Source organism: Budorcas taxicolor, chromosome X (genome assembly GCF_023091745.1).
Source record: "Budorcas taxicolor isolate Tak-1 chromosome X, Takin1.1, whole genome shotgun sequence".
NCBI classification, from domain to species: Eukaryota; Metazoa; Chordata; class Mammalia; order Artiodactyla; family Bovidae; genus Budorcas; species Budorcas taxicolor.
The window spans coordinates 107181876-107192715 of record NC_068935.1 but is presented as its reverse complement, the minus strand read 5'-3'; the positions used below and the strand labels follow the sequence as shown (position 1 = coordinate 107192715).

The 10840-nt window shown below is 42.7% G+C and overlaps 1 non-coding gene across 1 annotated transcript; it reads right to left on the bottom strand.

Moving 5' to 3' along the window:
• Positions 1-6592: 6592 nt before the first annotated feature.
• Positions 6593-6699, bottom strand: LOC128070645 (U6 spliceosomal RNA). Its single transcript, XR_008201623.1, has one exon. It is a non-coding gene; the product is annotated as a U6 spliceosomal RNA (small nuclear RNA).
• Positions 6700-10840: the final 4141 nt, after the last annotated feature.

Sequence of the window (10840 nt, the reverse complement as noted above, 5' to 3'; positions counted from 1 at the left end):
TTTCACACGTTCACACATCAGGAACCAAGGAACTAGGAGGACAAAGACATGTCTATATCATTTAAATCACCTACTGAAAGCAATACATTACAATTATTCCTGTGCATGTGTATGACCATGGGCAAATTAAATTCAGGGACACATGGAGCTATGAAAGCAGACAGTGCTAATGGGATTACATTGCATTAGATTACAGGATATTGATATAATCACCCCCAAACCTTATGGTTAGTTTTAAGGACTAACAAATCAGAGAGAATGTATAGACAGTGTACCTTACTTTCATAAAATAGTCTATATGAAATTCAATGATTACATCAGAGAATATGAGAAAGATGCTGGCAGGAAGAAAACACATACAGGCAAACTAAAGACTGACGACCCTGTATGCAAGACAGGAAAAAAGACACAGCTGTGTATAACGGACTTTTGGACTCAGAGGGAGAGGGAGAGGGTGGGATGATTTGGGAGAATGGCATTCTATCATGTATACTATCATGTAAGAATTGAATCGCCAGTCTATGTCTGACGCAGGTTACAGCATGCTTGGGGCTGGTGCATGGGGATGACCCACAGAGATGTTATGGGGAGGGAGGTGGGAGGGGGGTCCATGTTTGGGAACACATGTAAGAATTAAAGATTTTAAAATTAAAAAAATAAAAAACTATAATAATAATTAAAAAAAAGACTGTCTAAACAGCCAGATCCCTCAATCACTGGATCTATTTCAAGGTGGGAGATTGGGAAACGTGCTCTGGCACGTTCACCGGGGCTGCATATCCTTCAAATAATTTTTCGAGGACAGATTGCACCATAGTTTTAAGAGCAACCACAGGGGAGATATTTGTCAATAGCTATCACTGGTTTGCAATTCTACCCTGCTCGCAAGCTAAGGAGTTAGTCTGCCACATTTAATGGATGCTGGCAGGAGACACCGTAATCCAAGGTCAGAGACAAAGGTCTTTATTACTCAGAACACAGCAGGCAGCATGAGCTTTATATTTGCATCTGTTCCCCTTGTCCCTCAAGTCTCACAGGTTTGGTGTGGAACATTCCCACAGAGACTGTGCATACAGAGTTTGTGTCACAACTGAGGAACCCTGAGTGTAAGGAACGTAAATCCTTTACAGGAGCTTGCTGACAGACCTACCCATTATCGCTATGGTCCTGGAGAGTTGACAAATCTGTCTTCTGACCAAGGAATGAGACACTATCTCTCTCATCTAAGGCTTTTTGCTTATACAAACATCCTTGAAAAGAGTCTACAGCAAAATCTCTCAGTGCCTCTACTCAAAACACATGCAGAAATGTGAGTGGTCCATGGAAAATTGCTTCCCAACAGGAATCCTGCCATCAGTCACTCAGGAATGTGCCCAGATTGCTCCAAATGAGCTTTCCCTCTAATCAGGCACTTTTTCAACTTTGCTGGACCAGAGGACGGGAGGTGACAGCTGGCACCTGCCTTCAGGAGCACCCATATAAAAACAATAAGCCTTGACTCCTACCTGCTGCCTCACATGCTATAACACTCTGAATGCCCAGGCCCTTCACTTTTATAAATTCCTCATTCAGCACTGACTGATGGGAACAAGAAAGGAAGAAAAGAGGAAAGAAGTTATGATGTAATTATTTTACTGTCCAGTGGCTTTATGAATTTCCTCCCAGGATATTTTTCTGGCTTCTAAGGTAAAGCTGGGGTGTACCATGTGTAGTCACAAATCGGCCACTTTCCAGAGGAGGGAGGGAAATAAACCCACTTCTCTGTCTGAGGGGCCTGGGGTGACAGGGTCAGAGACCACAAGGCCAGATAACCACTGAGTTAGACTCTGTCATTTTTTACTGAATTGAATTTAGGGTTTACCCAGTTAGTGCCTTTAACAGGTTCATCATCTGTGCAAGGAGGAAGTAGAGGCAGCAACATAATGAGCACAGAGCCTCCCCACGTAGCTAGGGAACCGGCCCCACCACCATCAACAACAGCCAGATTTGGAGCTGGAGGAAATTCAGAGTTGGAAATGAATATACCATCCTTAAGACTGTAGTTTACTTGCAGTCCATGGGGTCGCAGAGTCAGACACGACTGAGCAACTGAACTGAACTGATCCCACCTGTTTGGGCTTCCCTGGTGACTCAACAGTAAGGAATCTACCTAACAATGCAGGAAAAGGAGGTTGGATCCCTGGGTTGGTAAGATCCCGTGGAGAAGGAAATGTTAGCCCACTTCAGTATTCTTGTCTGGAAAATCTCATGGACAGAGGAGCCTGGCGGGCTATAGTCCCTGGGGTGGCAAAAGTGTCAGACAAGACTGAAACATTAACACAACAACAATCCTACTTATTACCTGATTTCTGGTTGAAGGATTAAAACTCTTGTTTTCCCATACCTAGTCACTTTTCTACTTAATCATGGAGAAAAGTGAAAGAAAATGAACGTGATAGTAGCTCAGACTCTTTGCAACCCCGTGGACTCCTGGGTCCATGGGATTTCCCAGGCAAGAATACTGGTGTGGCAGTTGCAAGGTTGCCATTTCCTTTTCCAGGAGATCTTCACCATCCAAGAATTGAACCCAGGTCTCCTGCATTGACAGGCAAATTCTTTACGGATGAACTCGGGGAAACCCTAATTGTAGAGAATATGCATGAAAATAAGGCCACCAAGTCCCTGATGGTGGCATGGCATGCCAGTCCCTCCCAGGTATCGAATTGGTGCCCCCTGCAGGGGAAGCGAGAAGTCTCAACCACTGGACTACCAAGGACATCCCCTCTGAAAACTCTGTACTTACCATTATAAACCATTAACAAGCAAGAAAATATTTTATTGTATTTTTGCCTTTCAGTGGACAAAGGTTTAGCTGAAATCTTCTCTCCTTTGACACTGTCCTCGTCCAGGGCATGCTTAAATTTTTTGTAGCATAAAGGGCAGACAGGGATATTGAAACTGAAAAAGAGTTAACTGTCGCACCAGATGTTGCCAGTCTTTCATTTAAATTAGCTCTGACATTTCAGGCACAAGCTTGGTGATTTCTGATTTGCCTAATTTCTGTAAGATTTTATTTTAAACAGCAAGCAGGACCTTTAGTTTTTTTTTTTTTTTAATGCTGTGATCTGGGAGAAATGCATATTTGGTCTCCATGGTGGTTCCTGACTCAGAGCTCCTAAACCCCTTGGGATTGCCTGAACAATAAAAGTAATGAGAGTGTCTTTTTGTTGTTGTTGTTGTTTTCCATATTTTATTTGATTTTTTTTTTTTTTACTTTACAATATTGTATTGGTTTTGCCATACATCAACATGATAGTAGTTGGTCTTCTGTTCTCAGTGACTGAAACCACTTCAGAATCATAAAGGTGAAATGGGTGCCTTGTTATTCAAAATGAGCTTCCTTCCACAGGCTACTCAGTTCAGTTCAGTTCAGTCGCTCAGTCGTGTCAGACTCTTTGCGACCCCATGAATCGCAGCACGCCAGGCCTCCCTGTCCATCACCAACTCCTGGAGTTTGGTTAATGGTAACGGTGTGAAAGCACCTTTAGAATGGGGGCTGGTTGCCAGAGGAACCAACTATGAATAGAGGGTTGGAACTTTCAGTCCCACCCCTTGACTTCCTGACTGGGCTGAATCAATCACCAGGGGCCCGTGACTTAATCACTGCTGCCTCTGTTCTGAAGCCTGTATCAAAACCAAAAAGGACGGCATTAGGGGAGCCTCCAACTTGGTAAACACTTGGAGATGTGGGGAGAGTGAGCAGCGCACCTGAAAAGAGCCTGGAAGCTTCGTGTCCCATTCCATACACTTTTCTCTCTGCATCTGGTCCATCTGGCTGTTCCTGAGTTACATCCTCATATAATAAACCAGTGATCTAGTAAGTAAGCTATTTCTCTAAGTTCTGTGAGCCATTCTAGCAAATTAATTGGGCCCAAGGAAGGAGGGAGTCATTGGAATCTCGGATCTATAGCCAGTCAGTCAGAAGCACAGGCGATAACCTGGGTTTGGAACTGGCTTCTGCGTTAGGGGTGGGAGGGTAGCAGTCTTGTAGTACTGACCCCATAACCCAGGAATCTGATGCTATTTTAAGGTAGGTAGTATCAGAAGTGAGTTGAATTGTGGGACACCCAGCTGGTGTCACAGAGAATTGCTTATTGGTATGAGGAAACCCTCCACACACACCCTGCTCTCCCTGTCCCAGAACGGGTATTGGTGACCAGAATACTTTTTACCTGTAGAGATGAATGCTTTGACTTCATATTTCTGTGTAGAGTGTTCAGAATGATACTCACCTATTTAGCAAAGATTAATGTTCTTCTTAATATATTAATCTTACTTATAATCTGTTTTACATGTGAAGGTGGGATATATATCACAGTTACCAAGACAGACTAAAGCTAAGCATTCATTCAATTTCCAGTTATGAACTCTGAATTCTGTGAATTCTTTGAAACCTATGTCTCAAATCATTTTAAATTATTCATCTTTACAAATAAGCCTTCACCTTTGTGCTTCATATTGCCAGTGTTTTGGATGAAACAGAAATGGAGAAAGTTGGGTAGAACTATTATTTCAGATTTTTGTCAAATGATAACATTCAGGAATAAGTGATTGAACTGAAGCAGATTTCCTATGTGGTCTGAGCAATTCCTTTGTCTGTTAATTGCCCCACCTACCTTCAGAAACCAAACTATTAAACTGAATGTAGGGAATGGGACTGGGTTTTACCAATGTTTGTTGGCAGCCTTACATCTTGATAGATGACACCCTATTGATGACTTTTTGCATGAGAAAGGTAGGGAAATCTCTACCCAAGGGCACAGTGTCCTTTAGGGTATGCGTTAATGAACTTCTCAGAGTCTCTGTAAGAAATTCTGCTTCAAGGCTACTCAAAATTTATTGAAGTGTCAGTCTGTTTTCCAAAAGGCTTAATCATGAGATAAATGCAAATTAAATTCAAATTCCAAATGCAATGACAAACAAAGAGCCTATTTAGAAATCTCTTTTGTGATAGAGATTTGGGGGTGGAGTCTTTTGTTTTAATTTTTTGCTTGTTTCTTCTATTCTGTTTTTTGATTTGATGATGATAACTTTAATAACTGAATGAATTTCAGCTAGAGTAGAGATTGGTTTACTTTGATTAGCTGAAATCATTGCTAATGACTGACATTGACTGTATTTTCTGTGCTAATAGACCAGTGATGGGGTTCAGGGTGGGCCACGCCCAGATGTGTCACTCTGGCATGTGGATTATTTTCAGCTGAAAACAAACAAGGCCCAAAAGACTCAAGAACCATTTACTTCCTTCTTATAGCCTAAAAAAAAAACATTTAAAATAGGTGACCTGTCCCAGGAAGGAGCTATCACCTAGACTTATGTGCTCAGTTGTGTCCAACTCTTTGTGACCCCGTGGACTGTAGCCCACCAGGCTCTTCTGTCCATGGGATTTCCCAGGCAAGAATACTGGAGTGGGTTGCCATTTCCTCCTCCAGGGTATCTTCCTAACTCAGAGATCAAATCTGCATTTGCCACTGAGCCACCTGGGAAGCCCACAGTTATAGAAAACTATAATAAAGTGATAGACAGCGAGAGACCTAGTAAAGCCTATTTGATTGGTGTCCTCTCTGTGTCCCATTGTCTTTGGATGCCCAGTAAACATTTGTTTATGAAACATGAACTCATTCCATCTCCCTGTGAATTAGCTTCATTCCCTTTGAGATCTCAGACCTCTACCTCCTTCTCCTTAGTCTAGAAAAAGGACTAAGATTAGGGGACATTCATGCTAAGAATGTTAAAATTACTACATCCCCACCCTCTAGAGTTTAACTGAGTGGGCCTACTGTTAAGCCCAATAATCTTTATTTGGACAAGCATGTTAAGAGATTCTGAGGGAGGTTTCCTGTAAGGTGCTTTGAGAAAATGGATTTAATTAGAATTTATTCTTTTTGAGAATAAACACATTTCACTTTTTGGTGTAAAATAAGGATTTGGGGATTGAGTTCTAGTCCAGATTATAAATCCACTAGAATATAAACTCTTGTGAGGACAGGGATTTTTTTTTTCCTGTTCAGTGATACATGCCCAGCACCTGGAAGAATGACTTTTAAATAGTAGATGCATGCAACCCATTTGTTAACTTAATGAATGAACTCACAGTATAAAGATTGCATTCCCTGAATATCTTCTAACATGTGTTATAACCAGAAAGAGTTCGCAAATGAATCTTGAAACAGCAGAAGGGTGCTGTCAAACTGAGAACAGAGGGGTTAGCTCTGGGACATTGGTACCTCAAATGGGAAATCGGGCTGATAAAGAAAGGCCAGGATGAATAGAGTTACTTGACAATTCTGCTGATATCTAGGCCAATCCTAGTCTCTTTTATTTTTAATTGTAGGATAATGCTTTATAGTGCTGTGTTAGTTTCTGCAGTACCGACAGTGTGAATCAGCTGTAAGTATACATATATCCCTCCTTGAGCCTCCCTTCCCTCCCCTCCCCTCTAGGTCATCACAGAGCACTGAGCTGAGCTTCCTGTGCTATTCCACAGGTTCCTACTATCTATTTTACACATGGTAGTGTATGTATATCAAACCTAATCGTCCAGCTCACTCTCCAAAATATAGAACACTCCCTGAACTTGTGTGTCATCCTTGTGCAGGGTCCATGCTATTCATGTCTGTATCGTTCCAGTGTTAGCGTATGGGCTGACCAAGGGTGCACGGGCAATCCTAGTTGCGATCATTGTATTCCTTTCTTATACCTACTATAACAAAGTATCTAACTGTGTGGCTTAAACAACAAATATTTATTTTCTCACAATTCTGGAAACTTTAAGCCCAAGATCAAGGTGTTAGCAAGGTTCCTTCTGGGGGCTGCGAGGACAAAGCCATCTTATGCCTGTCTTCTTGATTCTGTTGGTTTGCTGACAGTCTTTGGCATTCCTTAGCTGGTAGATCCATGACCCTAACCTCTCCCTTAATGTTTACATGATGTTCTTCCTTTTTCTGTGTCTATCTCTGTTCAATTATGTGTTTCTTTTTTTTTTTTTAAGGACACAATCATAGTGGATTAGGGCCCACTTTGATGACCCACCTTAAATTGAATGTCAGCAAAGACCCTATTTCCAAATATGGTCACATTCTCAAGGGCCTTCATCGATTGTCCTTGGCGGCTTTGGGTTGCCCCTTTCTGATGAGAGATATTCTTGGAGCTATAGCATGGGAATCCCAGAAGGCAAGATGAAGTTCTGATGAGGAAATATGTAAGTGAAATTGTAGCTTTCTCCTCCCCTTCCTCCCGTATTTTCTGAGCTTTCCCTATGCCTGTTGGAGATACTAGGCCCTTTCCAGATTCTTCTTGGACAGTAATACCATGGAAATGAATATCGCTTCTACATGACCCTTAGGCAAGCAAAGCTTTTTATTAGAAGAGACAGCTTGTGCACAAGGGAGAAGGAAAAGAGCCAGCTCCCAGAGTAGAAGGGACAACTTGCTTTTATGACAAAAGGGAAGGCTGTCTCATGATCACTGATAATTTCCAGAAATTGTCAAGCTTCTTTGATCAGCAATAGGAGACTCTATAGGGAGTGCTTCTGTGAGGGGAAAGAAATGCATGATAATTCTCTGCAAGATAACCCAGAAACTGATATGGTTAAAATTTATAGTTGAGCTTCTAGTCTTCTGGCAGCAAGGTATACTCCTTAGTGTAACAGAGATAAAAATTATTTTTTTCTTCCTGCCAGCCGGGTTGTTTCTGGGACTCAGACGCCCAGGGCCTTTGTTCTTTAGCTTACACGACCTGTTTTGCCCAAGGCCCTTCCCTGATCCTTTTCCAAAATGGCTCTACTCTTGTCTCTTTCTTTCTTTTTGTTGTTGTTCAGTCGCTCAGTCGTGTCTGACTCTTTGTGACCCCACAGACTGCAGCATGCTAGGCTTCCCAGTCCTTCACCATCTCCCGGAGCTTGCTCAAACTCATGTCAATTGAGTCAGTGATGCCATCCAACCATCTCATCCTCTGTCATCCCCTTCTGCCTTCAATCTTTCCCAGCATCAGGGTCTTTTCCAATGAGTCAGCTCTTTGCATCAGGTGGCCAAAGCATTGGAGCTTCAGCATCAGTCCTTCCTGTGAGTATTCAGGGTTGATTTCCTTTAGGATGGACTGGTTGGATCTCCTTGCAGTCCAAGGGACTCTCAGGAGTCTTCTCCAGCACCACAGTTTGTCTTAGTTTGTCTCACAGTTGGTCCCTTTAGGACCTACAATCTCATTTGTTGTGTCAACAGGTGGGTGGGGCCCTGGCATCACATGATCTGAGTTCACTACCCCACCTCAGTTCTTTTCAGCTCTGTATGGAATCTTGTATCCCTTTATTCAGCACCTGAGTGTTCACTCACTCCTATGTTAGGGAAAGAAAAATCTTTAGTATTAGGGACCTCACTGGATGAGGAAAAACACACACACACACACATCTCTTTATGTGCAATTCTACTTTCTACAAGGGCTGCTTCCAGCAAGAACTGCTTCCAAGGGGATGAAATTGTCCTTTGCAGAGACACCACTTGTTTCTGCCTTAACTCTAGCTAAGCAGCATGAGTACTGTCCAACTCCTTGCAACCCCATGTACTTATAGCCCACCAGGATCCTCTGCTCATGCAATTTTCCAGACAAGAATACTGGAGTGGTTTGCCATTTCCTCCTCCAGGGGATCTTCCTGACCCAGGGATTGGACCTGAGCCTCCTCCATTGGCAGGTGGATTCTTTACCACTCAGCCACCTGAGAAGCCCTTAGCTCTAGCATTAGAGAATTATTGCGGGGACATACGATGGCTCCTCTCAGATGGTCCAGGATCTGGAGCTATATCCCTTGAAGGCTGCCTGTTTTCAGGAGTTGGTGGTATAGAGACTGTAAGCATGGGATTTGGAGTCTAACGAATGGAATGTATAGCAGTGTGTGCTATCATCACAGGGAATTCTCTCCCTCTTCCCCAATTATTTATTTATTTTTCAGAAACGAACTCAGAATGTTCTTTTAATAATTCAGTTAAACTTTGTGATAATGGAATGTAGCAACACGGTACTACTGGGAAATGAGTCTTGGGCAATTAGTATAGACCTCAGTTAACAAAATGAGAATTTAAATATCCATCAAAACAGTCTTTAAGTGCCACAGGAGGGATGAGGTGAAAAAATGGAATTGCATACGTTCAGTGACTTATTTTCATGCAGCTCTGTTCTGATTCTTTCTGAACACACTGACACTAATAAAGATTGTACAGGTGTTCTTACAGATTTTCCATGACAGGGACTAGGGCTCCTCTTGGATGTCAGAGAGTTTCTCTCTGTTTTACAAAGATCTGTGCTGTGCATGAGGCTCCCCTGGGCATCAAAAGCCTCCTGTCAAAGCTTAGTACAGTGTTTCTTGTACACTTAAGAAAGAAAAGAGTGTGAATGACACAGGGAGCACAAGTAGCTCTAATTTTCAGAAAACAGGGCTTGAACCTTTGTAATTTCTTTTCTTTTTTTTTTTTTTTAATTTTGCCTGTGCAGGGTCTTGGTTGCAGCACTCGAATCTTTTGTTGCAGCATATGAACTCTTAGTTGCACCATGTGGGATAGTCCTTGACCAGGGATCAAACCCCAGCCCCCTGCATTGGGGAGCAGAGTCTTAGCCACAGGACCACCTGGGAAGTCCCTGTCATTTCATTCTTGATAGCTACTTGGGGCAGCCACTTACTTTAGGACCATTATAACCATCCCTTGCTGCTGCTGCTAAGTCGCTTCAGTCATGTCCGACTCTGTGCAACCCCATAAACGGCAGCCCACCAGGCTCCCCCGTCCCTGGGATTCTCCAGGCAAGAACACTGGAGTGGGTTGCCATTTCCTTCTCCATAATCATCCCTTAGTATCTGCTAAAACTGCTTTCAGGACCCCTGCAGATCCTGAAATGCACACATGCTCAAGTCCCATACGTAAAGTGGTATAGCCTAGCTGGCCCTCTCTCCCACGGTTTCTCCATGCAGAGATGAGGAGGGCCAACCATATACCATGTGTAGGACACTTGATAGTTTACCTGGCAGCTTCATATGTGTTTTGTTTTTTGAGCCCCACAATGAAGTTGAATGCCTGGATTTGTTTTCTGATTATTCAAATACAGAAGAGAGCCTTGGAGATTTAAAAGAGCATTTTCATGACACTACTCCCAGTGAGTAGCTGAGCAGACGTCAAATACAGATCTTAACCCGATGTAGTACTCTTCTCCCAATAGCAGCTCAAGACTGTTATAACAAACTCCCAAATTCTGACTCGAAAGTTTGGATAGAAAATTCCAGATTATTGCTCCTATTTGCATTCGAATGCTTAGACAGATTATGCAGTCAGCAGGTTAATTAATTTTTTTTAGATTTGCTTTTAAAATATTTATTTTATTTGCTCTATTATTTAAATATTGGAGTATATTTGTGTTACAGTGTTGTGTTAGTTTCTGCTGTACAGCGAGGTGAATCAGCTATGTGTGTGGCAGTCACTCAGTCGTGTCCTACTCTTTGCAACCCCATGGATTGTAACCCGCTAGGGTCCTGTGTCCATGGAATTCTCCAGGCAAGAATGCTGGAGAGGGTTGCCATTCCCTCCTCCATGAGATCTTCCCAACCAGGGATGGAACCCAAGTCTTCTGCATTGCAGGCAGATGCTTTATGTCTGATCCACTAGGGAAACCCTGAATTAGCTATATGTATACATATATCCCCTCCCTTTTGAGCCCCACTCACCCCCCAGGTTAATTTAAAGCAGTGGTTCTCAACGTGTGCTCACTGGATTAGCTACATCTGCCTCACCTCAGGGCTTGTTGGAAATGTGGATTCTCTGAA